The 23,710-nt window shown below is 45.8% G+C and overlaps 1 protein-coding gene across 2 annotated transcripts in view; it reads right to left on the bottom strand.

Annotated features, from left to right (window-relative positions):
• APBB1IP (amyloid beta precursor protein binding family B member 1 interacting protein) overlaps positions 1-21,845 on the bottom strand; it is an 895,472-nt gene extending 873,627 nt beyond the window's left edge. For both annotated transcript variants that reach the window (XM_069211356.1, XM_069211357.1), the window contains exon 1: positions 21,519-21,845. The gene's annotated coding sequence lies outside the window, so the exon portion shown is untranslated. The remainder of the gene's footprint in view (positions 1-21,518) is intronic.
• Between the last annotated feature and the right edge of the window lie 1,865 nt (positions 21,846-23,710).

Consider the following 23,710-nt stretch of genomic DNA (forward strand, 5'->3'; position numbering starts at 1 on the left):
CCAGCATTCCACATGCACTACACAGCGCCTTCTTACACAACACTTGGTATCAGCACATGACCACTGTGGGTTCCAAGACATCAGACAGGTCATGTTTCATCTGTTCACTGATACCACATGCAGTAGGTGCAGGCAGGCTTTACTTGTTCCAAGAGGTAGCCCCTGAAAAAACAAATTGCCTTCTCCGCCCATACCTATGTAGGATTAGGGCCAAGATACAACCCAACGGAGTAGAACCACATAGAGTATTATCGAATCTGACCCAATACGAATCCCATCCCACAGTACCGTACCTTTTCACAGAGCCTAGCCATACTAAAATCGAGCTAGATAGGCTGCATAGAAAGGGCATCATAGGGGAGGATACAGCTTGGCCCAAGACTTTCCAGAAAAAAGATTCTTAGAGATAGCAAAACAACCAAACCAATGAACAAACACATCCACTACCACTTCCTTCTGTGGTGCCAGGCTGGTCCTTAGCGTATCTGGGGCTGTCTTCTTTAATAACAAATGGACTCCAGACATGGAGTTTCAGTGTATTGCCATCCACCTTGATTATACAAAGGGAAATCAGCCTCATAGGGGAGGGATGAAGAACAGCATAGATACCCCATGTCAGGAAATCTAGGATACAGAGAGAGAGAGATAGATATGCATGGTTAAAAGGGAAGGGGCAGCCCCTAATTGTATAGAAGCTTACACTTTATTGCTTGTGTTTCAGAGGTAAAGGAACAATTCCACTGGGAACAAATCAAAACTGTGGCACAATCCTGAATATTCCAGACATCAATGGGGCACCTCCACGATGATGGATACTTACTGGCAATGCAGAAAATGTGCCTACACTCAGCTTGTCCCTTGATGGTGGGGCCTCTGCTCCCTCATCACCATACCTACCCCAACACCCTCTACAGAAGAAGTTTACTCTGTTAGCATCAGGCTCAAGAAAACAGAACTGCTGATTATTTTGGCTGGGCTCAGTACAAAAACATTCCAGAAGAATTCAGATTGTTCTCTGACGCACAAGTATCAGCCGGAGGGTCCATACCCTTCTTCACTATGCAGACGAAATCAAACGCCCACTGGTTGCCAATAACCAGGTGGGAAATGCTCAAGATAATGAACAGCACTGAGCTCGGCCTTAATTAGATTAAGGAAGAAATGAGAGCCATCCGCCTCATGGTGATTGTTAGAAATTGGGTCTTTGGTTGGCAGTCAGGTTACCCCCTGTCCAAGCAAGGACCCTCACTCTAGTCAGGGTAAAAGAGAATCACCCTCAGCTAACCCCTGCTCACCCCCTTGGTAGCTTGGCACAACCAGGCAGGCTCACCTTCAGAGTGCTAGGTGTAAAGTATTTGTACCAACACACACAGTAACTCAATGAAAACACTACAAAATGACACAACACTGGTTAAGAAAAATAGAGAATATTTATCTAAACTAAACAAGACCAAAACAACAAAAATCCACAATGCACAAGTCAAGTTATCAATAAAAATGCAAAAAGAGTCTTTATGTAATTTTAAACACAACGCTAACATTGATAGCGTGAAAATGTACCTTGGGTGCGTCAAAAATAACCCTGTATGGGCGAGTGTGCATCAAAAAGGGCTCGCGATGCGTCGATATCACCGACGAACGAGACCTTGCATCGTTTCTCCTTCAGTCAGGTTGGCGTGCTTCATTTTTTCTCTCCACAGGAGAGTGATACGTCGATCCGGTCCGGGCAGGCCCAGTGGTGTTTGCATCAGAAATCCAGCTGCACGATGATCTGAAAGCCACGCAGCGCGGCTTGCGATCTCACAAGCCTCCGTCACCGATTCTGCATGTTGTTTCTCCAGCTGTGGGCATCGATCTTCCGGTCACATTGCAGGCGAGCGCCTATTTTCATCTGGTGGCACGTCGATTTTTCAGCTGCAGATTGGAGTCGCGTCGATCTTTTCCCTGCACTGCGGTCTGTGCGTGGATTTCTTACTCTTGTTCTGCCAGCTTCTCCTTTCAGGGTCCCAGGAACTAGATGGGCACCACTTGGCAGGGTAGGAGTCTCAGCAGAGGCTCCAGGTGAAGCAGAGAGAAGTCTTTGCTGTCCCTAAGACTTCAACAACAGGAGGCAAGCTCTAAATCAAGCTCTTGGAGAGTTCTTCACAAGCAGGCAGGCACACAAATTCAAGTCTTTGTCCTCTTGCACAGGCAGAAGCAGCAACTGCAGGATAGCTCCACAAAGCAGTCACAGGGAGGGCAGCTCTTCTTCCTAAGCTCTTCAGCTCTTCTCCAGGCAGAGGTTCCTCTTGGTTTCCAGAAGTATTCTAAAGTCTGTGGTTTTGGGTGCCCTTCTTATACCCATTTTGCTCTTTGAAGTAGGCCTACTTCAAAGCAAAGTCTCTCTATTTTGTGAAATCCTGCCTTGCCCAGGCCAGGCCCCAGACACACACCAGGGGGTTGGAGATTGCATTGTGTGAGGGCAGGCACAGCCCTTTTAGGTGTGAGTGACCACTCCTCCCCTCCCTCCTAGCACAGATGGCTCATCAGGCAAGGCAGACTACACCCCAGCTTCCTTTGTGTCACTGTCTAGTGAGAGGTGCAACCAGCCCAACTGTCAAACTGACCCAGACAGGGAATCCACAAACAGGCAGTCACAGAAGTGGTTTAAACAAGAAAATGCCCACTTTCTAGAAGTTGCATTTTCAAAAACACAGGGGGTTATTACAACTTTGGAGGAGGTGTTAATCCGTCACAAAAGTGATGGAAAAGTGACGGATATACCACCAGCCGTATTACGAGTTCCATAGGATATAATGGACTCGTAATACGGCTGGTGGTCTATCCGTCACTTTACCGTCAGTTTTGGGACGGATTAACACCTCCTCCAGAGTAGTAATAACCCCCACAATCTTAAAATCAACTTTACTAAAAGATGTATTTTTAAATTGTGAGCTCAGAGACCCCAAACTCCACATGTCTATCCGCCCCCAAAGGAAATCTACACTTTAATCATATTTAAAGGTAGCCCCCATATTAACCTATGGGCGGGACAGGCCTTGCAACAGTGAAAAACGAATTTAGCAATATTTCACTGTCAGGACATATAAAACACATTACTATATGTCCTACCTTAACCATATATTGCACCCTGCCTCTGGGGCTACCCAGGGCCTACCTTAGAGGTGTCTTACATGTAAGGAAAGGGAAGGTATAGGCCTGGCAAGTGGGTACATTTGCCAAGTCGAAATTACAGTTAAAAACTGCACACACAGACACTGCAATGGCAGGTCTGAGACATGATTACAGAGCTACTTATGTGGGTGGCATAACCCGTGCTGCAGGCCCACTAGTAGCATTTGATTTACAGGCCCTGGGCACCTCTAGTGCACTTTACTAGGGACTTTCTAGTAAATCAAATATGCCAATCATGGATAAGCCAATTACATACACATTTTGTATAGGAGCACTTGCACTTTAGCACTGGTTAGCACTGGTAAAGTGCCCAGAGTAGCAAAAACAGCAAAACCAGAGTCCAGCACACATCAACAACCTGGGAACAGAAGCAAAAAGTTAAGGGAGACCACTCCAAGGATGAAAAATCTAACAGTGATGCAACATTGGTATGTGTTATACTTCATGGCCGCAATGCAGGGAGGGGTTGCACCAAGATCGGTACATCCTGCTGCACATTTATACCAGGCAGTGACATGGACAATGGTAGTCTGACTCTTGCCATCCAAGCATTGCACCATTTACAAAGACATTCATGAGGAGGGAGGTACCCCTGAGCAGGAGTGGTTCACGAACAGGTTCTCTTGGATTCCCTTATGGCTGAATGATCTGTGCACATCATTGTTGCCCGTTTTCATATTATTATTGTTTCTGTGTAGTTTCCTGCAAGTGGGGTTTCCTGCTGTAAAAACATAGTGCTCAAATCGGGTACAATGCAAGTAATTAGGTAAGTAGCCCCCAACAATGTGACTCTCATGAAGTATGGTTAAGACAGTGTAGTTGAATACTCAACTAGACATGGGAATGTTAATATTGAAAAAGTCGATGTAGATGTGTACAAGGATACGTTCACATATAAAAAGAAAATCGAATCACTGTTATCAAATTCACCCGTCATGTATGCTCCATCAACTCCAACTCAGAAATACATGTTCAGACAGGCCCTGAGACCTGGGCTAGAGGTTACTGACAGACAGGTCACAGGTGGGGTGGCATGAAGCCGCCAGACAAAGGCGCAAACAGGAAACTCAGATCAATCCCACAGATAGGCAGCAACACCACAATGGTCCCAGGAGATTGGCCCCAATAAAACACACATGGCCGGAGAGGTGTGCACATTCCAAAAACACCACAAAGTCAGATGCCACTTGAAGTTAGGAACACTCACCCAATCAGAGCACAGCACGCACAGTAACATGCAGAAATCACACACCTCTCATTCCAGACATCTGGAAACATACGCACAGGCCCTCAATGTGTCCATACAAAGTTGAGGTCCACCTGCATTTTTTATCAGGACCTGATTTATGACTCCAAGACAGCAGCCCACATTCCTTACCTAAAAAGGAATGCCGAAATGGTTTCATGGTGCCCAGAGAAATGTAAAAAACACTGTTCGGATTGATTGTACAATCCTCAAACCCTATTTCTGTAACTCTTCTCCCGGCCATTGTGTTTAATTGAACCAACTGTTCCTGCTTTGCTAAACACCTCTAGTCTTTTGTTTTTTCAAGGTAATTTCACATTCGAGCAACACCACCATCATTTTGCATTATGTCACTCAGTGGATTAACATCAAGGTGAGTAATCTTCCTGTACACGTCAAAAGTTGACAGAAGCACATTCATTCTATTAGTTTTTTTGATCGCCGTGGGGAAATAATGTGTTTTTAGAAGCATTTCTTCCAATAGAATACCTTGAAAGGGGCATGGGGTGTGCCTTTTGCTTCCCACCCTGAAGAGGCACTAATTTCAACTTTTACTCATCTTTATGAAATATACAGCTGTTCAACGCAGTTGCCATGGCTAAGGCCCCGGAATGCCCACTTTGCCACCCATGTCTGCAGACACTGGGGGCAAATTATTTGTCAGTTTTGTTGCACACATAATAGTGAACTGTTTCATTTAACTCACTCATATTAACCACTAGGTCAGTGTCCATCACCACACTACTGCCTTTGGCATTTTGACAACTGTTTTTTAAATATGTATGTGTAACAATGAAGAAAAGAAATGACTACAATTTAAGGACTGATCAACAAGATGAAAATCATATAACCCTAAAGTTATGATTTCCCATAAAAGCTTTCCAGACACATTGATAATTGTACTTGTGGTAGTCCACGGTGTTTGTATGAAGTACAATGAAACTCTTTAAAATGTATTCCAAATTCCAACTAACCTTTGCTTTAGGTGACCTGCTTGTCCAGTTCCAAAGTGCACAGGGCAGCCCTATTACTCAAGAGGTATTGTGTGAATGAGGCACGGACCTCATCCAAACCCAATTGATACTTATGAGTGATTGATTTACACTCATGCATAACGCCTTTGCACCGCTAAAGATTACTGAGTCCTTTACTGTGCAGACAATGGGGTTGCTTGCACAACAAAAAAGCATTGTGCTGCAAATGGGATGACGTGAACCAGGCCCCTGTATTGTTGGATGCCAGAATACTGGTAATAAAAATATTGACTTAAAGGAAAATTAAATGCATTTTGAAATCAAAAATGAAAAGTTTTCTTTTAATTTTTTCAGAGCAGGCAGTGGTCTGTGGTCAGCTGCTCTGAAAAAATGGTTTTGCATGCATTCACAAAGGGGAAGAGGTCCCATTAGCACAAATTAAAAAATTGGTTCAACCACATTCGCGATTGTTTTGCAACCACATTAGCAGTCACAAAACAATCATACATACCATTTAGATTCGGTATTAAGAAGGGACACCCTTGACACGCCCCTTCCTAATACCGAATCACAAAATCCAAAAAGCATTTTTCTAGTTGCAAACAGGCTGATTCTGCAAATCGGCCCCTTTGTGACTAGAAAAACGCATCATACATCTGTTCCTAAGTCCCTACCGAATTCTCTATCCAGCTTATCCTTTGCGGATGTGTTCAAATTCTTCAGATTCTTCTTTAGTAATGTTTGCATAAAATCATTCATCCATTTCCTAGCCATACCAGAGATATGTCTTATCTAGCCTTCAAGTTTCAGCTTCTACCAATTTTACTTGTCACCCATTCTCCTAACATACTTACATTTAGTAGATATGGCTTTACCCTGGAGAATGGAGAATGTGTTAGCCCAATCATCCGTTTGCAAAGAATTTGATTATTGTTTTAAATGAAAGGCCATCAATTTCTCTACTACTGATGGGGGGTTGGGGTCACACTGCCCCACATCCCAGCACAGTTTGCCCCTTTGCATCCTGGTAAATGTAGTACACAATTAGAGCTTACTTCAAAATTAGCAGTAGTTTTTCACCAAAGTTAGTACAGACATTGCTGTATATCTCTAGACATGTATCTCTGGGTTTAGCCCTTCATCAGTAGAGAGCAGGGGTAGCCGAGAGCTAGGAAAATTCATCTGGGGTTGATGAAAATGCTTCCAAATTCCTCTCAGGTCACAATACGTCTCACAGGCATACGGGTGCATCTCCAAAGCTTGTCAGCTTGCAGGCTCAAGGGAGCAGCAAATTTGAAGTAAGTGTACTGCATTTACCAGGATGCAATGGGGTGAACTGTGCTGGGATGGGAGACAGTGTGGTCCCTCCCCCTTTGTCTCTACTACTGATGTCTGGTGAATTGAATTGTAGTTTCAACCTGCATTTCTGCTGTGATTTGTGTTGTGGATTAAAACTTCCCATCTTCAGACCTCTAAGCCTTTCATATTTTCAGTTCATTTTATTAATGTAGTTATTAATGTTACAAAGAGCCCAGTGCTTTATAACTTTAGTAAGTCCTGAATGTATTAGTTCCCAAATAAGGAGTGCTGTATATGTTTTCATTATGTTGGTTGTGACACCTCAATATCTCGGTTTCAAGTATTCAAAAATGGTTGATTTTCTGCCAGCACTTTTATCCATTTCATGTAATATTCTAGGGTGTATCACATATAGCCTAATCATTTTCAAACTTTAAGTTTAGCAGCCCGGCTCCTTTTTAGAATGGGATAGTTCCTTTCTTCTCTCCGTGGATTCGTATATAACTCTTTAGAACATTGGAATATTGGCAGCTCCTTTGAAAACAATGAAGTGTTTTTGAGATTGCTGCCATAATTTTCGGCTCCGAGATTTTTGGTGTTTGTCTTCTATTTCTGCCTTTTTAATTCAGAACATTCTAACCTCGGTAGTTGGAATGTTCTGATACAGTGGTTCCCAACCTGTGGTCCGGGGACCCCTGGGGGTCGGGGAAGCCTCCTCAGGGGGTCCACGACTGCTTAGAAAATTTGAAAATACACGGTAATTGTCAAGGAATTTGAAATTGGAGGCTAAAAATGTAATTAGTATCCCCTGATTGATTCATGGGAGCAGTGCAGGTGCATCAAACAGAATACAGTAGGGACGAAGTGGGGCTTCAATTTGTAGGAGGCTGGCCTGACTTGTAGTGGGTACCAGAGGTACTTACACCTTGTGCCAGGTCCAGTTATCCCTTATTAGTGTAGAAGAGGTGTTTCTAGCAGCTTAGGCTGATAGAAGGCAGCTATTGCAAAGCAGCTTAGGCTCAACTAGGAGACATGTAAAGCTCCTACTATACCACTGGTGTCATATGCACAATATCATAAGAAAACACAATACACAGAAGTGACAATGACAATGACAATATGCCAAAAGTATCTCAGTGAGTACCCTCAGTATGAGGATAAGATATGTACACAAGATATATGTACACAAACCAAAATTATGCAGATAATAGCAAAAGGAAGTAATGAAAGCAGTGTAAAGTTACAGTAGATTGCAATAGGTGCACATAGGTATAGGGGCAACACAAACCATATACTCCAAAACTGGAATGTGAACCACAAATTGACCCCAAACCTATGTGAGCTTGTAGAGGGTCACTGGGACTGTAAGAAAGCAGTGAGGGTTAGAAAAATAGCCCACCCCAAGACCCTGAAAGGTAGGTGTAAAGTGCACCTACTACCCCCAGAGAGCACAGAAGTCGTGATAGGGGGATTCTGCAGGAAGAACAAACACCAACAATGCAACAACAGTGGATTTCCGGACCTGAGTACCTGCAAGACAAGGGGACCAAGTCCAATAGTCGCGACAGTGTCGAGAGTGGGCAGGAGCCCAGGAAATGCCAGCTGAGGGTGCAAGGAAGCTGCCACCTGTTGGAAGAAGCTTGGAGTTCTGTAAGAAAGAAGAGGACTAGGAACTTCCCCTTTGGAGGATGGGTGTCCCACGTCGTGAAGAAGCTTGCAGAGGTATTCTCACGCAGAAAGACCGCAAACAAGCCTTCCTAGCTGCAAGGGTCGTGGTTAGGGTTTTTGGATGTTGCTGTGGCCCAGGAGGGACCAGAATGTCGCCACTTGGATGAGGAGGCAGAGGAGGTGTCCAGCAATGTAGGGAGCCCTCACAGAAGCAGGTAGCACCCACAGAAGTACCTGAACAGGCACTTAGAAGAAAAGTGAACCGGAGTCCACCCGAAGTCACAAAAGGGAGTCCACCGAAGTCACAAAAGGGAGTCCCACGACGCCGGAGGCCAACTCAGAAGGTTATGCACTGCAGGTTAGAGTGTCGGGACCCAGGCTTGGCTGTACACAAAGAAAATCCTGGAAGAGTGCACAGGAGCCGGAGCAGCTGCAAATCATGTGGTACCCAGCAATGCAGTCTACCGTGGGGAGGCAATGACTTACCTCCACCAAACTTGGACTGAAGAGTCACTGGACTGTGGGAGTCACTTGGACAGAGTTGCTGAGTGCCACGGACCACGCTCGTCGTGCTGAGAGGGGACCCAGAGGACCGGTGATGCAGTCTTTTGTTGCCTGCGGTTGCAGGGGGAAGTTTCCATCGACCCACGGGAGATTTCTTCAGAGCTCCTGGTGCAGAGAGGAGGCAGGCTACCCCCAGAGCATGCACCACCTGGAAACAGTCGAGAAAGCCAGCAGGATGAAGCGATACAAGGTTGCTAGTAGTCGTCTTGATACATTGTTGCGGTTTTGCAGGCGTCCTGAGCAGTCAGCGGTCGATCCTTTGGCAGAAGGTGAAGAGGGAGATGCAGAGGAACTCTGATGAGCTCTTGCATTCGTTATCTGGTGAGATCCCCAAAGCAGAGACCCTAAATAGCCAGAAAAGGAGGTTTGGCTACCTAGGAAGGAGGATTGGCTACCAAGAGAGGTAAGAGCCTATCAGAAGGAGCCTCTGACGTCACCTGCTGGCACTGGCCACTCAGAGCAGTCCAGTGTGCCACAGACACCTCTGTTTCCAAGATGGCAGAGGTCTGGGACACATTGGAGGAGCTCTGGGCACCTCCCCTGGGAGGTGCAGGTCAGGGGAGTGGTCACTCCCCTTTCCTTTGTCCAGTTTCGTGCCAGAGCAGGGCTGGGGGATCCCTGAACCGGTGTAGATTGACTTATGCAGAGATGGGCACCATCTGTCCCCATCAAAGCATTTCCAGAGGCTGGGGGAGGCTACTCCTCTCCAGCCTTCACACCTATTTCCAAAGGGAGAGGGTGTTACACCCTCTCTCAGAGGAAGTTCTTTGTTCTGCCTTCCTGGGCCAGGGCTGCCTGGACCCCAGGAGGGCAGAAACCTGTCTGAAGGGTTGGCAGCAGCAGCAGCTGCAGTGGAGACCCCGGAAAGGCAGTTTGGCAGTACCCGGGTTCTGTGCTAGAGACCCAGGGATCATGGAATTGTCCCCCCAATGCCATTCTGGCATTGGGGGGACAATTCCATGATCTTAGACATGTTGCATGGCCAAGTTCGGAGTTACCATTGTGACGCTGTACATAGGTAGTGACGTGTAATGGTGTCCCCGCACTCACAAAGTCTGGGCAATTTGCCCTGAACAATGTGGGGGCACCTTGGCTAGTGCCAGGGTGCCCACACACTAAGTAACTTTGCACCCAACCTTCACCAGGTGTAGGTTAGACATATAGGTGACTTATAAGTTACTTAAGTGCAGTGGTAAATGGCTGTGAAATAACGTGGACGTTATTTCACTCAGGCTGCACTTGCAGGCCTGTGTAAGAATTGTCAGAGCTCCCTATGGGTGGCAAAAGAAATGCTGCAGCCCATAGGGATCTCCTGGAACCCCAATACCCTGAGTACCTCAGTACCATATACTAGGGAATTATATGGGTGTACCAGTATGCCAATGTGAATTGGTAAATTTAGTCACTAGCCTGTTAGTGACAAATTCGGAAAGCAGAGAGAGCATAACCACTGAGGTTCTGGTTAGCAGAGCCTCAGTGAGACAGTTAGGCATCACACAGGGAACACACACAGGGCACATACTTATGAGCACTGGGGCCCTGCCTGGCAGGTTCCCAGTGACACATAGACTAAAACAACATATATACAGTGAAATATGGGGGTAACATGCCAGGCAAGATGGTACTTTCCTACACAACCCCTCCCCCCCAAACGAAGGACAATAAGACTAGCCATGACCTGATGAGTCTTCATTGTCTAAGTGTAAATATCTGGAGAGTCCATCTGCATTGGATTGGGTACTCCCAGGTCTATGTTCCACTGTATAGTCCATTCCCTGTAGAGATATGGACCACCTCAACAATTTAGGGTTTTCACCTTTCATTTGTTTTAGCCAAAGTAGAGGTTTGTGGTCTGTCTGAACAATAAAGTGAGTGCCAAACAGGTATGGCCTCAACTTCTTCAATGCCCAGACCGCAGCAAAGGCCTCCCTCTCTATGGCAGACCAACGCTTTTCTCTAGGGGTCAACCTTCTGCTGATAAAAGCAACTGGTTGATCCTGGCCCTCAGAATTCAGTTGTGATAAGACTGCCCCTACCCCTAATTCAGATGCATCAGTTTGAACAATGAATTTCTCGGAGTAACATGGGCTTTTTAGGACAGGTGCCGTGCACATGGCCTGTTTGAGCTCCTGAAAAGCTTTCTGACAGCTAGCTGTCCACAATACCTTTTTAGGCATCTTTTTACTGGTGTGATCATTAAGTGGGGCTGCTATGGAGCCATAGTTTTTAATGAATCTCCTGTAATACCCAGTGAGGCCCAGGAAGGCTCTCACCTGGGTCTGTGTTGTAGGGGGAACCCAATCCATGATTGTTTGGATTTTCCCCTGCAGTGGTGTAATCTGTTCTCCACATACCAGGTGTCCCAGATAAACCACCTTTCCCTGCCCTATCTGGCACTTTGAGGCCTTGATAGCGAGGCCTGCCTTTTGCTGGGCCTCCAAAACTTTCCAAAGATGGACCAGGTGCTCATCCCAGGTGGAGCTAAAGACAGCTATATCATCAAGATATGCTGCACTAAAAGCCTCCAACCCTTGCAGGACTGTGTTCACCAACCTCTGAAAAGTGGCAGGTGCATTCTTCAAACCAAAGGGCATCATTTAAATTGGTAGTGCCCTCCTATAGTTGAAAATGCAGTTTTAGGTTTAGCATCCTCAGCCAATTTGATCTGCCAATACCCTGCAGTCAAATCAAAGGTGCTTAGATACTTGGCAGATGCCAGTGTATCTATGAGCTCATCTGCCCTGGGTATAGGGTGAGCATCAGCTTTTGTTACCTGATTGAGACCTCTGTAGTCTAAACAAAACCTCATCTCCCTTTTTCCATCTTTTGAGTGAGGCTTTGGTACAAGCACCACAGGACTCGCCCATGGGCTTTCAGAAGGTTCAACCACTCCTAGATCAAGCATTTTCTGAACCTCTTGTTTTATGCAGTCCCTGACATGGTCAGGCTGTCTATAGAGTTTACTTTTGACAGGCAAGCTGTCTCCAGTATCAATTGTGTGTTCCCACCAAGATGTGGTGCCTGGCACAGTTGAAAAGAGTTCAGAAAATTGTCCAAGGAGATTTATGCAGTTGTCTTTCTGTTCTGCAGTCAGACAATCTGCTCAAACGACTCCCTCCACTAAAGCATCCTCTTCAGTGGAGGAGAAGAGATCAGGGAGAGGGTCACTCTCTTCTTCCTGTCCTTCATCTGTTGCCATGAGCAGGGTGAGATCAGCCCTGTCATAGTAGGGTTTTAGGCGGTTGACTTGAATCACCCTAAGGGGACTCCTGGCAGTGCCCAGGTCTACCAGATAGTTAACCTCACCCTTTTTCTCAACAATTAGATGGGGTCCACTCCATTTGTCCTGGAGTGCTCTTGGGGCCACAGGCTCCAATACCCACATCTTCTGTCCTGGTTGGTACTGAATCAGAACAGCCTTCTGGTCATGCCATTGCTTCTGGAGCTCTTGGCTGGACTGAAGGTTTTTACTGGCCTTTTTCATGTACTCAGCCATTCTGGATCTTAGGCCAAGTACATAGTCCACTATGTCCTGTCTGGGAGCTTTTAAGGGTTGTTCCCAACCCTCCTTCACAAGTGTTAGTGGACCTCTTACACAGTGCCTAAAGAGGAGTTCAAAGGGGCTGAAGCCCACTCCTTTCTGGGGTACCTCCCTGTTAGCAAAAAGGAGGCAAGGTAACAGGACATCCCATCTCCTTCTGAGTTTTTGAGGGAGTCCCATTATCATACCTTTGAGAGTTTTATTAAACCTCTCTACCAGTCCATTAGTCTGTGGATGATAAGGTGTGGTGAATTTGTAGGTTACACCACATTCCTTCCACATAGCTTTCAAGTATGCAGACATAAAGTTGCTACCCCTGTCTGATACAACCTCTTTTGGGAAACCCACCCTGGAAAAGATTCCCAGGAGAGCTTTTGCCACTGCAGGAGCTGTAGTGGTCCTTAGAGGAATTGCTTCAGGATATCTTGTGGCATGGTCCACAACCACCAAGATAAACCTATTGCCTGAAGCAGTAGGAGGGTCAAGGGGGCCAACTATGTCAACCCCTACCCTTTCAAAGGGAACCCCAACCACAGGTAGTGGAATAAGGGGATCCTTTGGGGTGCCACCAGTCTTGCCACTGGCTTGGCAGGTCACACAAGACTTGCAAAAATCTTTTGTGTCCTCTGACATCCTAGGCCAGTGACACAGGGGGACAAGCCTTTCCCATGTTTTGCTCTGGCGCAAATGCCCAGCCAAAGGAATGTCATGTGCCAGAGTTAGGAGGAACTCTCTGTACTGCAGGGGAATGACCAATCTCCTGGCTGCCCCAGGTTTTGGGTCCCTTGCCCCTGTGTACAAGAAGTTGTCCTCCCAGTAAACTCTGTGTGAGTCACAGACATCCCCATTTTGCTGCTTGACAGCTTGCTGTCTGAGACCCTCTAATGTGGGACAGGATTGCTGTGCCACACTCAGCTCTTCCCTGGCAGGCCCCCCTCCACCCAAAAGCTCAGCAGTGTCTGCTGCCAGCTCATCTGGTGAAGGTTCTGCACAGGGAGGAAATTCTTCTTCCGCAGAAGGAGAATCATCTGTAGTGGGAGGGATAGTGGGTAGGGATTTACCCTTGCTACCCCTAGCTTTAGGGAGCACTTGGTCCATTGTTCCAGGATCCAAGTTACCCTGTCCTTTTTGCTTTTTGGCCTGAGCCCTTGTTAAAGCAAAAATATGCCCAGGAATGCCCAGCATTACTGCATTAGCCTCAAACTCCACTTCTGCCCAAGCTGATGTCTCTAAATCATTTCCTAGTAGACAGTCTACAGGTAAATCTGAGGCAACCACAACTTTCTTTGGACCAGTAACCCCCCCAGTTGAGATTCACAACAGCCATGGGGTGGCTAAGAGTGTTGTTATGAGCGTCTGTCACTTGGTACTGGTGACCAAGTAGGTGTTGTTCAGGGTGTACCAGTTTCTCTATTACCATGGTAACACTGGCACCTGTGTCCCTGTAGGCCTGAACCTCAACACCATTTATTAGGGGAAGTTGCTTGTACTTATCCATATTAAGGGGACAAGCAACTAAGGTGGACAAATCAATGGCACCTTCAGAGACTAACACAGCCTCTGTGGTCTCCCTAACAAGATCAACCCCAACTAAAATACCAAAAGTGAGTCCAGCTACTCCCTTGGATTGGCTATTAGTAGGTTTGCTCCCACCACCACTGCTATTACTGGGGACACTAGAGTTTGCAGTAGGGGTTGTGGTAGTGGGAGGTTTGGTGTTTTTCTTTGGACAACTGGCATCAGTTGTCCAATGGCCTTTGACTTTACACAAATAACACCAAGGCTTTTTAACTTGATTTGAAGAGGATTTGGACCCACCACCCCCACCAGAGGATTTTTGTGGGCCTGATGAAGACTCAGTTTTACTTTTGTCCCCACCCTTGTCAGAAGACTTACCATCCTTCTTCTTTTCCATCCTTGTCACCCCCTGTATGAACTTTTCTGTTCACTCTTGTTCTGACCCATTTGTCTGCCTTCTTTCCCAATTCTTGGGGAGAGGTCAAATCTGAGTCCACTAGATATTGGTGTAACAAGTCAGACACACGGTTATTCAGAATATGCTCTCTCAGAATAAGATTATACAGGCTTTCATAGTCAGAAACTTTACTGCCATGTAACCACCCTTCTAAGGCCTTCACTGAACAGTCAACAAAGTCTATCCAGTCTTGTGAGGACACTTTTCTGGTGTCCCTGAACTTAATCCTGTATTGTTCAGTGGTTAAGCCAAATCCATCCAAGAGTGCATCCTTCAAAACTGCAAGATTGTTAGCATCACTTTCTCTAACGGTAAGGAGCCTATCCCTACCCTTTCCATTGAAAGATAGCCACAATATAGCAGCCCACTGCCTTTGAGTGACCCCCTGTGCCATACAGGCCCTCTCAATTGCAGCAAACCACTTGTTGATGTCATCCCCCTCCTTGTCAGGGGGGACTATCTTGTGCAGATTCCTGGAATCATGCTCTCTAACAGGATTACTATCAGGAATACTGCTGTTGCTGCCACCATGGGGTCCTAACCCCAATCTCTGTCTCTCCTTCTCCAGGTCTAGGGATTCCCTATCTAGAGCCAGCTGTTGCTGTTTAAGCTTCAGTGTGGTCTCTTCCACTCTCAACTTTTTGAGTTCCCTTTCTAACATGTTGTCTTCAGGGTGGGTGGGTTGGGAATGCTTGCACACAGAAGATAAATTGGAAACAACAGAGGGAGATCTGTCCCTAACTGACTGGACTCTAATAACCTGGCCTCCAGGAATAAAGACACCACTACTATGATGGGAATCTCTATTACTACCAGCATTACTAGGTGGTCTGCTAAGGGGCAGATTTGGAACAGAACCCTCCCCACCTCCCACAAGGAGATCCCCTGAGTCAGAATGGGAGCCATCTAATAACTTCTCATTTGAAGTGCCTCCTAGGGAGTCATCATTCACAATAAGCATGTTATATAGAAACTCTTTTGTATGGTTCTTTCCTATCACTAAACCTCTATATTTGCAGAGACTCCTTAGGCTCTTGTAATTCAAATTGTTATAAGTAGTATTGACCATTTTAAGAGCAGACTCTACATCAGACATGATCGAAGAAGGTTTAGAGACAGTGAGAAGAAAGAAAAGGTTTCAGAACTTTTTAAAGAACAGAGAAAAAATATTTTTCTAACTTTTAGAAGTTTAGAGAAACTTTTCAGAACTTTGTAAAAAGTTTGGGAGAAGAAAAGCACAACTTTTTGGTTAGGTGTGCATACACTGAACTTGTTTTGTATATTATTCTCTTATGAAAAGTACACAATGACAAAGTGGTAAGTAGTTACAAGTACTTATCCCACCGCTGCACAACCAATGTAGGAGGCTGGCCTAGCTTGTAGTGGGTACCAGAGGTACTTACACCTTGTGCCAGGTCCAGTTATCCCTTATTAGTGTAGAAGAAGTGTTTCTAGCAGCTTAGGCTGATAGAAGGTAGCTATGGCAAAGCAGCTTAGGCTGAACTAGGAGACATGTAAAGCTACTACTATACCACTGGTGTCATATGCACAATATCATAAGAAAACACAATACACAGAAGTACTAAAAATAAAGGTACTTTATTTTTATGACAATATGCCAAAAGTATCTCAGTGAGTACCCTCAGTATGATGATAAGATATATACACAAGATATATGTACACAAACCAAAATAATGCAGATAACAGCAAAAGGAAGTAATGCAAGCAATGTAAAGTTACAGTAGATTGCAATAGGTGCACATAGGTATAGGGGCAACGCAAACCATATACTCCAAAAGTGGAATGCGAACCACGAATGGACCCCAAACCTATGTGAGCTTGTAGAGGGTCGCTGGGACTGTAAGAAAACAGTGAGGGTTAGAAAAATAGCCCACCCCAAGACCCTGAAAGGTAGGTGTAAAGTACATCCAATTATACCCCCAGAGAGCACAGAAGTCGTGATAGGGGGATTCTGCAGGAAGAACAAACACCAGCAATGCAACAACAGTGGATTTCTGGACCTGAGTACCTGCAAGACAAGGAGACCAAGTCCAATAGTCACGACAGCGTCGAGAGGGGGCAGGAGCTAGGAAATGCCAGCTGAGGGTGCAAGGAAGCTGCCACCTGTTGAAAGAAGCTTGGAGTTCTGTAAGAAAGAAGAGGACTAGGAACTTCCCCTTTGGAAGATGGATGTCCCACGTCGTGAAGAAGCTTGCAGAGGTGTTCCCACGCAGAAAGACCACAAACAAGCCTTGCTAGCTGCAAGGGTCGCGGTTAGGGTTTTTGGATGCTGCTGTGGCCCAGGAGGGACCAGGATGTTGCCACTAGGATGAGGAGACAGAGGAGGCGCCAGCAACGTAGGGAGCCCTCACAGAAGCAGGTAGCACCCACAGAAGTACCTGAACAGGCATTTAGAAGAAAAGTGAACTGGAGTCCACCTGAAGTCACAAAAGTGAGTCCCACGACGCCGGAGGCCAACTCAGAAGGTTGTGCATTGCAGGTTAGAGTGTCGGGGACCCAGGCTTGGCTGTGCACGAAGGAAATCCTGGAAGAGTGCACAGGAGCCGGAGCAGCTGCAAATCATGCGGTACCCAGCAATGCAGTCTAGCGTGGGGAGGCAAGGACTTATCTCCACCAAAATTGGACTGAAGAGTCACTGGACTGTGCGAGTCACTTGGACAGAGTTGCTGAGTTCCAGGGACCACGCTCGTCGAGCTGAGAGGGGACCCAGAGGACCAGTGATGCAGTCTTTTGTTGCCTGCGGTTGCATTGGGAAGATTCCGTCAACCCACGGGATATTTCTTCGGAGCTCCTGGTGCAGAGAGGAGGCAGGCTACCCCCAGAGCATGCACCACCTGGAAACAGTCGAGAAAGCCAGCAGGATGAAGTGGTACAAGGTTGCTAGTAGTCGTCTTGCTACTTTGTTGCGGTTTTGCAGGCGTCCTGAGCAGTTAGCGGTCAATCCTTTGGCAGAAGATGAAGAGGGAGATGCATAGGAACTCTGATGAGCTCTTGTATTCGTTATCTGGTGAGATCCCCAAAGCAGAGACCTAAATAGCCAGAAAAGGAGGTTTGGCTACCTAGGAAGGAGGATTGGCTACTAAGAGAGGTAAGAGCCTATCAGAAGGAGCCTCTGACGTCACCTGCTGGCACTGGCCACTCAGAGCAGTCTAGTGTGCCACAGACACCTCTGTTTCCAACATAGCAGAGGTCTGGGACACACTGGAGGAGCTCTGGGCACCTACCCTGGGAGGTGCAGGTCAGGGGAGTGGTCACTCCCCCTTCCTTTGTCCAGTTTCGCGCCAGAGCAGGGCTGGGGGATCCCTGAACCGGTATAGACTGGCTTATGCAGAGATGGACACAATTTCCAGAGGCTGGGTGAGGCTACTCCTCCCAGCCTTCACACCTATTTCCAAAGGGAGAGGGTGTTACACCTTCTCTCAGAGGAAGTCCTTTGTTCTGCCTTTCTGGGCCAGAGCTGCCTGGCCCAGAAGGGTTCTTCTGGGCCAGGCAGAAGAACCTGGGTTCTGCCTGGCCCAGAAGTTCTGTTCTGTGCTAGAGACCCGGGGGATCATGGAATTGTCCCCCCAATGCCAGAATGGCATTGGGGTGACAATTCCATGATCTTAGACATGTTACATGGCCATGTTCGGAGTTACCATTGTGACGCTGTACATAGGTAGCGACCTATGTACAGTGCACGCGTGTAATGGTGTCCCCGCACTCACAAAGTCCGGGGAATTTGCCCTGAACGATGTGGGGGCACCTTGGCTAGTGCCAGGGTGCCCACACACTAAGTATCTTTGCACCCAACCTTCACCAAGTGACGGTTAGACAAATAAGTGACTTATAAGTTACTTAAGTGCAGTGGTAAATGGCTGTGAAATAACGTGGACGTTATTTCACTCAGGCTACACTGGCAGGCCTGTGTAAGAACTGTTAAAGCTCCCTATGGGTGGCAAAAGAAATGCTGCAGCCCATAGGGATCTCCTGGAACCCCAATACCCTGGGTACCTCAGTACCATATACTAGGGAATTATATGGGTGTACCAGTATGGCAATGTGAATTGGTAAATTTAGTCACTAGCCTGTTAGTGACAAATTTGGAAAGCAGAGAGAGCATAACCACTGAGGTTCTGGTTAGCAGAGCCTCAGTGAGACAGTTAGGCATCACACAGGGAACACATACAGGGCACATACTTATGAGCACTGGGGCCCTGCCTGGCAGGGTCCCAGTGACACATAGGCTAAAACAAAATATATACAGTAAAATATGGGGGTGACATGCCAGGTAAGATGGTACTTTCCTACACAATTTAATTTAGAAAAGCTCCAACCTTCCTATTAAAATTTTTTTATATTTATATTTGTTTGCAAATTAATTAAATGTGTTATTATTTGTGTATGTATTTGTGAATACTTGTTTCTGTATTTGTGTGTATTGTTTTTCCCTTCAAGTCATTACAATGTTTAGGCCGGGGTACCCGGCTTCCGCTACTGACTCAGTTGGGCGTCCGCGGTTTCCAATAATGATTCTGTGGGGGGCCCTGGGATTCAGTAATGATAAAGTGGGGGTCCATACAAGTCAAAAAATTGGGAACCACTGTTTTAATAACCTTATATCCGTTCTGCCTCGGGCTATGCCAGTTGATAAAGGCTCTTACAGCCCTCAGCAGTGGGCCATACTGCTATAGTGTGGGCTGTAATTGTAAATAACAAAAATGGTGCAATAACAATGATTGCTCTCAGATAATAGTACATTTTACACTATCTTAATATTATGCCTGAATGATTTATTTCTTCTTAAAACCATCAGCTTTTTTTTCAAATAATCATTCTATGTATCTTGATTTTGATTTCCAGTTAGATAATAAGATAGGCATAGGTCGAGCTAGCAATTTCCAACATGCAGAATTCCTGCAGTGGAAATTTTGATGGCGCACCCTACTGTATCAGTGAGTATTAATACGATGTTTGTCAGCCAATATTATTTTGAGCCCCACCACGTACTAGATGTGTCAGGGTAGAGTAGCATTTTCCACCTTTCAGTCTCTGTAGTGCAAAAGGCTCCTCCTCCTCCTCCCCTTGCGTGCGTCATTTGCACGCAGGATGCCCCACGCTTCTGCCACTGTAGAGTAAGAGGCCCCTTTCTTCTTGCATCTGGCTTTAGAGTGCAGTATCCCTCATGCCTTAGGCTGTATTATTTGGACTTCCACATAAACATCCTCTATCGGCCAGTATTGTGCCGGGAGCCCGCCCCCTCCACAGCAGATGTATTGTTACATGGGCTGAAAGTTGTCAGGCCCTCCTTATCGTAGTCAGTTTCATTGTACTGCATCACTCCTCCATGCCCTATACCACAATAATTGCTTTGAAGCCCCGATACATGAACTGGTATTGTGTCTGATCTCACCGTTTCCTCCCCTCTTCCCTTATAAAACAATGTTCTGCGTGGTTCTCGCCATATTTAGCCTCTTTTATCACAATATGGCTTTCTAGACATTTCCAAATGAGTGATAAAGTTAGCATTCCTTAACAATGAATGTCTAAGAGCTAGACGGAAATGTCAGAAATCATGCAGCAACTGGTATCTGGATGGGGAATGTCGTAGCCACGTGTTCAGAATTTCCTCCCACAAATCGGAAAAAGCACGTGATTTGAGCAGCTCATGTGGGAGAACTTGGGCCATCTGTGATGTTATCTTGACGTCATTTTTGTCTGTCAGTCCCCAGCAGAGATGACACATCAACAAAGTAGTTAAACATTTGGAACAAAATGGCAGCCTGAGTATTATACACTATCACTAAGGCAAGGTCAGCTCAGTTCTGCAGTGAAATACAAATGAAAGGAGTAAATACAGTTCTCAATCCTATTCCTGTACTGTTCCAGTAGGGCTGATGGTACTGAGCGTGCAGCCCAGTGGACTAATGCATTGCCTCAAAGAATCTGTGTTTGTCCTCATAGTCATATATTCAAATCCCTGCGGGTCCACTCAGCCTTTCAACCTTCCGAGGTCAATTAAACAAAGTATAATTGAGTTAGGTAACAACAAACATTTCTTATTTTAGCGCCAAGTGACTCAGGCTTGGATGAAAAGTTTACTTACAAATACACGTTCTGACACACAATTCGCCCTAATCCTTTCAATGTTACTATGCCTACAGGTGTCACCTTAACTAAAGTTTATTTCTACATTTTACCATTTATACTGACAAAAAGCATCAATCTCGCGCTATCATTTAAACTTTCATTTCTATTCGCTTTGCTTAAATCTTCATTTCTTGTTCTTTTTTCTTGCTACTCCCTCCGCCCCATTTCATAATTTGCAAACGTCCGTCAAAATCCCCACTTGGTGTAAGGCGGTGATTGGAACCAACAAGAACAATGAAACGAGTGACATTTATTTTAATGCATGTTTGCACTGCGAGAAAAACCTTCGCAAATGCAGCAGGCACCAATACTAAAATTGACACCGAGTTCCAGCAGTTGAACGGGAATTCAAATTTACAGTGCAAACAAACAATACATTACGGTGGAATGTGCTTTCCAGTACCACCCATTAAAAAATCCTTCCAAGAACATCATAGAAAGTTTTAGCCTTAGGCCCAGCCCCACCCACCTTTCCCTATCTGCACAAGGTGCATGCCACCCTTATGAGTGGATCATTTTTCAAACATTGCAGATCACGTGACAAGTGTAGCTAACACTGTTTTCTGCATACAAAGAGGCATGGCCATACCTATTGTAGTACATTTTCTCGGTCTGTTTTATTTCCACAGTGCGATTTGTTACTGTTTATAACAAACTACAGAACTCGTGCCATTTCACCTCATTAAAAAACGTTTTTTGTCATTTTCTTTTAACATCTGGCCAGCATACGATTACCGAAGCACCTGTGACGCGCATTCTTATTTTACTTCGTAGACCACACGTGAACATTTTCACTGTTATATGTAATATGCGCTTCTCTTCCTGTCGCAGGTACAAAAACAGCACACAAGCCTCGCCTACGGACATAACACTCACGCAGATAGACAGACCTGTGATTATTTAAAAGGAAAGAGCAAAGTCTCTTACCTTTATAGCGTTCCTCCCTCTTTTACCGCTCACAAATGTTTAATCGGATGACAGTCTTCCTCGCCAACTCTTTGCCCCACACACACTGTTTCGAAACACTTCTCCTTTGCAGAACAGCACAACACGTTGTTTCCCCTCTAAGAGGAAGTGGTATCTGCAAGTCAAATCATGGCGAAATGTGTCATGTTGTCTCGCTTTGCTGCAGGACCCCGAACACGTTAGAGCTAGAGAAGGCGTGTTCAAACAGGAGGCCGAGACAGGCATGCATGAAAAGCAGGCGAGCACTCAAAAAATTTACACCTGAGCGGGGGAGTTTCTTGCACCATAACCTTCCCCGTGCCTCCCAACTCACCTTGTGCACCACTGACAGTTTTGTACAGTTTTGTACAACACGAAGAGCCGAATAACGTGGAAAAATATTTTACACAGACCTTTCATATCCTGAGTGCAACGTCTTTAATAGCCGAAAGGCTTCGCCCGTGTTAGCTGCGAGGTAAACACTCCTAGTGAATGTGAGCTGTAATTCGGGCACGCTTACCATGCAGCGCAGCGTTTCTAAACACTGTAATTAAAAGCTCAGCCTGCCCGTGTCCTATCTTGGACTAGTACAGTAGGCTGGAATTAAGCCACAGAGGCACGTGAGGTACAGTCGAAGAAGCTGTACATCGTGAAAAGCGCATTTACTACCTACCCCACTGAGGAGCAGGTCGCTGAATAACAAAGTACAAGACAAAAACTAGAAACAGTGGCAACACACAAATTGAAGAGGCTTCAGATAGTGATATCAGTGAAGGCAGCAGGTGAAAGGTTTCTCCAGCGATAAAAATAGCAACATTAACGCCAGGAACAAAACTATGTCATTATTTTAAATATATTGTCTCATGTCAGGGCCAAAGGAAGTTGAAAAAGTACTGTTAGTGCAAAAGCGTAAAAGTTCTATACATTCCATGAGACGCTTTGGTTGTCTTCCTTTCATTTATCAAAGGAACATTACAGTGGCTATTTTATCTGCGCAAAGCATGACTTAAATCTCCCCCTTGCCATACGAATGGCATCACGCGACCTCAATAATAACTTCATAAGTGACAAGCTTCCTTTCATTACTTATAACATCACCATTGATAACACGACTTGAATCCTAACTGTTGTTACCCCTTGCACTCCACATGAGCGTTCATACCCTGGAGTGTAGCCCTGAGTGTGCATCTGAGTGTGTGACCGCATGCGTAAACCTTGACCTTCGTTGTAAACCTGGACTTGCATTGGACCCCACGCCTCACTGTAGCTTTGCCTCCACCAGAGCATTCACATCCCTGAGTGTATCTCTGAGTGCGCATCTGAGTGAGTGGCAGTGTGTATAAACCTTGACCTACTTTTGACACTGTTAGATCTGGCATCCTTGGCATGATTCCCCTGACTTTATGCCTTTCGCATTCCTGTTTTGCTGACTTCCTTTTTGCTGGTGTTAGAACCCTGGGCACTTTACCACTGCTGACCAGTGCTAAAGTGTATGTGCTCTTCCCCTAAAATATGTTACAACTGGCTTATCCACTATTTTCATATTTAATTTATTTATACCTCCCGATAAAGTGCACTACAGGTGCTCAGGGCTGTAATTTAAATGACACTCTGTACCCTAGGCTCCATCAAATCGTTCTTATCCCTGAGCTTAGCCCTGAGTGTGTATTTGAGTGATTGACGGTGTTTGAAAGTTTGGCCTGTATTGTACACCCACAGCCTCGCTGTACCTGTGCCACCTTCAGAGAAGTCCTATACCTATGTTTAGTCCTTTATACATATCTGAGTGAGTGGTGGTGTGTGTAAATCTGGACCTATGGTGGGCACCCATCATTCAAATGTACCTTTAGCTCCATGGGAGTAGTCACATTCCTGAATGTGGCCCAGAGGGGTATTGGAGTGAGTGGAAGTGAGCCTAGACCTGGACCGGTATTGGATGCCCACCAGCTCACTGCGTCGCGTAGGCTTTCATTATCCTAATGAGACTACTGGATTTTGTGTGGCAAGATCGTTCACAGTGTGGGGGACTGAGTCTGACCCACGGTGGATGACACTTATCACTCTAAATCCTGGTTTTGCTCCGGCTAACTAGCAGTGCCTCATCTCTCCCAAATGGTAGAGACAATTGGGCAGCCGAGCGCATGACATATTAATACTTCTCAGGGAAGTCGTGG

This window comes from Pleurodeles waltl, chromosome 10, assembly GCF_031143425.1.
Source record: "Pleurodeles waltl isolate 20211129_DDA chromosome 10, aPleWal1.hap1.20221129, whole genome shotgun sequence".
Taxonomy (NCBI): domain Eukaryota; kingdom Metazoa; phylum Chordata; class Amphibia; order Caudata; family Salamandridae; genus Pleurodeles; species Pleurodeles waltl.